The sequence below is a fragment of the Peromyscus maniculatus genome, chromosome 15 (assembly GCF_049852395.1).
Source record: "Peromyscus maniculatus bairdii isolate BWxNUB_F1_BW_parent chromosome 15, HU_Pman_BW_mat_3.1, whole genome shotgun sequence".
In the NCBI taxonomy this organism is placed as follows: domain Eukaryota; kingdom Metazoa; phylum Chordata; class Mammalia; order Rodentia; family Cricetidae; genus Peromyscus; species Peromyscus maniculatus.
The window spans coordinates 71,787,792-71,792,706 of NC_134866.1; the positions used below are offsets into that span (position 1 = coordinate 71,787,792).

The 4,915-nt window shown below is 40.8% G+C and overlaps 1 pseudogene; it reads right to left on the reverse strand.

Moving 5' to 3' along the window:
• Window positions 1-3,934: 3,934 nt before the first annotated feature.
• On the reverse strand, window positions 3,935-4,348 carry LOC143268727 (large ribosomal subunit protein eL27 pseudogene; annotated as a pseudogene).
• Between the last annotated feature and the right edge of the window lie 567 nt (window positions 4,349-4,915).

A 4,915-nucleotide genomic window follows, 5' to 3' on the forward strand; every position in this document is an offset into this window, starting at 1 on the left:
GTTGGAGTCATGGGACAGCCTGGGTACCAGTCCTCGCCTTCCACCTTGTTTGGGACAGGATCTCTCTGGCTAAGGGTTGCATATGCCAGGCTAGCTAGCTTGCAAACTCCCAGGGATTCTCCGGTCTCCACTTCCTCTCTCCCGGTAGGGCAAATTTAAATTTCCCTATGTGAATGGAGATACCAAAATTACCTCTTTGTTGGGAATGAGTAAATTCTTAGTACTATTGAAAACTTAATAATTCTAAATATTAATGCTTAGTGTTATTAGTGCCATTAAAACTTGAATTAGGGTGCTACTATCAAATATTCAAAGAAGTTTATTAAGAATAGTTGGATTTTCGTTCAGCTACCTACCTATTTCATATTTTTTTGGAGTATGACCATGATTAATCTTTACCATTATTTTCTTTCTTTCTTTTTTTTTTTTTTTTTTTGGTTTTTCGAGACAGGGTTTCTCTGCGTAGTTTTGCACCTTTCCTGGAGCTCACTTGGTAGCCCAGGCTGGCCTCGAACTCACAGCAATCCGCCTGGCTCTTCCTCACGAGTGCTGGGATTAAAGGCGTGCACCACCACCGCCCGACAATCTTTACCATTATTAATAACTACCACAGCCTGAGAGACCAGCTCCCAGGACTGCACCAGGGTTGCAAAAAAAAAAAAAATGCTTTTTAGAGTAGCAGGACTTAAGAATATTTCTTATCTATCTGAGGGGAAAAGACTCACATACTGACTAGACCATTCACTTTATTTTATTTCAAGTTCTTCTTCTTCTTCTTCTCCTCTTTGTTCTGCCTCCTCAGATTCATCAACTCGATGAAAAGCAATAAAAAGCTACATTTGAGGGTCATAGTACATTCCTTGAGTAAATGATAAGAAGCAAAGCCATTTACCATGGCAACACATAGGCAAAGACATGGTGTTTGACACATTCCTGGACAGTGGCATCAAAAGCATCCCAAACCTATATATATATATATACATATATATATATATATATATATATATATATATATATATACATACATATATATATATATATCCAGCTTACAACCACAGATTGCAAGGATGGGAACTTGTAACTCTTTATTCAAGGCTGTGAGGTCAGACCATCCTCTGTAGCCCTGGCTAACTGAAACTTTTCCCAGTTAGCGGGACATAAAACTATTTCTCTCTGGACTTGGTTAATTGATTAATTGTTATTCAGGACCTAAACAATTAGTTAGGTGACCCTTGAGTCTTGTATTAAAAATCTGAGATTAGAAGTTTGTGCATTGAGTTAATTGCTTGAGGAAGTCGTGTAGGTGTTGGGTCTTTATCAGCCAAACTTAGCAGTCAGGGAACCAGCACCAGAGCTGCTTTCTGTCTGACCTTGGTTCCACAGTTAAGACAGTTGGGAATTTGTCCTTGTACATTATTTGCAGGGACAACTAGTTTATTTTGGATTTGAAAAGGCTGTCTTTGTAGCTGAGAATACTGTCATTTCCCTATGCCGGTCTGAGTAATGAAAAATATCCTAGGATTATTTTTATTCATCAAAGTTGTATAGTTTAAGCAGAAATCATCTTCCTGACCATCCACAGCTATATGTGTGTCCAGTAGATGGAATATATATTCACGAGATAAACACACAAGCAGTGGGGAAAATACCCATAGTGTATTTGTGTAAATTGTGTAAATGTAGTGTCACATGAGAAAAAATTACAGACAGAAGCAACCAGTTTTCAGAATCTGTGATCCCATAAACCTTGCTTAACAGGGTTCCTTGTGGGAACCCACAATGACTCAGTTTCCCACAGTGACTCAGCTTGAAGCTGAAGTCTATTCTGACCCAAAAGAATTCAAAGCTTGCTTGCTCTAGTCTCTTCAGAAACTGTGAGAAAGCTCTGATAAGGCGCCCGGGAAAAGCACTGGGGCTGTAAGAACATCCTGATTAGCTTGTGGGAGAACTAATTATTTAGCACATGCCCGATTCAAGTCAGGCTGCTGCTGTCAGCGGGTGGCACATGTGTAAGATAACAAAACCGCCTGCTCCTGGACTCAAGGACAGGCTAGACCGCCTGTGCTGTGCTTTGTTCTACTTTTGCTTTTCAGTTTTGAACATAAGCTGGCTGTGAAATAAACTCAGGGCTTGCCGGGCGGTGGTGGCGCACGCCTTTAATCCCAGCACTAGGGAGGCAGAGCCAGGAGGATCGCTGTGAGTTCGAGGCCAGCCTGGGCTACCAAGAAGCCCTCCTGGCACTAATTTTCTGTCTCCACCTATTCTTCTCTGTTTTTTCCTCAGCCTCACGCCATACTCAGCTTACCCTCATCGACTCGTCAGCTGGCTCCGACAGTTCCTCCATCAGAGAATTATTCATCCGGTGGGTTGACACCCGGAGGATCAATTGCCGTCTGCTGTATATTCTTGTGGCCTCTGGTAAAGCCACTGCTACTGCGGCCATCAGCAGATAGCTTTACCACCTACCCCTGGCATCCACCAAAAAGCCCACCCAGGATTTGTGTAACACGCTCTTTTGCACGGGGTCAATGGGTGAGAAGTATTCTCTGGCTCACTCCGAAAGGCGCACCTGCACAGCCTGATTGCTACTATAACGAATGAACCCTAAGTGGGATTTCAGCATTAACATGAATATGGTAGATCTAGAAGAAATGTCTGCCGAACCGAACTTGTAAATTTTAGTTTCTGCAATTGCACGATCCATCAGGTGGCTGCAAATTCTAAACACAAGGCAGGAGTATGGGTCTTGGTTCCTAAGTCACATGACGATCGGATCGTTAGAGCTCTGCCTTGCTTCAGGCACCACAGCACGGTCACCCCGGAAACAGCTCAGTGATGGGGAGGTGGGTGTATGTAACTGAGAGAAGGGCAGAGGAACTGGGTGAGTGTGTGACTGCGATGGCACCAGGCTGATGAATAACCAGTATTAGTTATCAATCTAAAAACCAGCCCACACTTTGCACAGCATCCGAGAAGCAGTTTATTTTAAAACCATAGATGAAAAGCATGGACCGTGAAGGGAAGTAATGAAGAGAGACTTGCAAAGTGTAATCAGAAAAGGGTTTTTTTTTTTTTTTTTTTTTTTTTTTAGTGTGTTCTGTCATCTGTATAGAATGACATGCCTGAAATATTTAAGCACTTCTAGTGAACTTGTCAAACGTTCAAAACCATTTTTGAAAAAAGACAGCATTTCAAATAAAGCTGAGTATGTAATCTAGCAACTCCATGTCTAAATATACACCCTACAGATATTCTCACCCAAGAGATGTTTCCCGTCAGGAGATGTTTCAAGAGTAATGTAAATAAATAAATACATACATGCTTAAGGCTGGTCTCAGAAATACAAGAAGCTGGATGAAGGGTTGGGATATAATTCTATAAAACTGCACTTGTTTAATGTACATGGGGCCCTGGATTCACATCCTAGGACTACCGTGACCAAAAATAAATGAATAAATAATCATAACAGAGCTTGCTCATAAAAATCACAAAATGGAAGATAATACTGAAGTGAAAATTAATTGTGACAACATATATCCATATGGATGAATTTCATAAACTTATACATTGAGATAAGAGGGTAGACCGGGAAAACAACAGTATCTCAGTTATGGACGAAAGAAGTGGGAAATGAGATGATTTGTACATTCCTTTTGAGATAATGATAAAGAAAAGCAAGAGGAACTACAAAACTCAGGGCAGCACATCATCATGGAAAAGGGAGAAGAATGAGATCGTGGAGGGACAGAGGCCGGGAGGCACAGACTGGTAATAGTGTACATAGGTCCTGACCATTCAATTACTGTGTTTCATGTGTATGTCATACACGGTGATAAAATACTGAAATTATAAGTCCAAAGAGATTTTCAGATCATGAGTTTTACAAATATCCAAAATCAGTTCATCTAACCATAACGTCTTTATTTTTTTTTTCTTAATTTTTCATGATGGAAACAAAATATACCAAAAAGCAAAGCTTCTGGAAAAGTCCTTTGTTCTTCCCTGTCTTGTAACATTTCTCAAACTTGACCCTGGCCTCCTGTCTGGCCTTGCATGGGTCTCTAAAGACATCCTTGTTGACAACAGTTTTGTCCATGGGGGTATCCACGGAGTACCTAGTGGGCGTGAGGTGACTGTAGTTATAAACTTTCACAAAGGACTTGATCTTTGACCCCCTTGGCGATTTTCTTCTTGCCCACGGCAGCTGTCACTTTTTGGTGGCCACCAGGGCATGGCTGTGAGGGAGGTCTGAGGTGCCATCATTAATGTTCTTCAGGATGCCAGCTTTGCATCTGAAGTAGTCTCCAGCCAGGACCAGCACTTTTCTGAATTTCATGGACTTGCCCATTTTCATCAACAACAAGCAGCCAGCACCCAGCAGGAAGGAAAGAAGGACCTGGCCATGAGGTCTTAATGAACTGACATGTTGTGACTGTATCACAGCTGGTCTGGAAATCATTTTAATCCTATGATTACAGCTTGACTGATACACATAAGAATCCTGGTTCTCTGGATTGCTGGCTACTGGATGAGCCTACCCGACTACCTCAATATGTCGATAAATTCACCTTTACTGTGTTCTTCTCATTTTTATATGGAAGACAGACAGCAGTGAACTAATTTTTGAAAGTTATTTCTTTGCAAAAATGATATCTATTAGAAGTATACATTGCGGTGCTTTACACACACATGCAGTATGATGAAATCTGTAATATGAAAAATGACAAGATAGTTATGCTATGAATGTAGATACATTTAGTTATAGAAAGGAGATCATTTACACAACTATACTAAATAACAATGCATTTCTTAGAACAGCTGCTCAAAATCTCAGATCTACAGTAGATCTTTATACCAGAATTAGATGCCGTAGAACATAAGTAAAGAAATTTATTTTGCTGTGACCCATACTGCC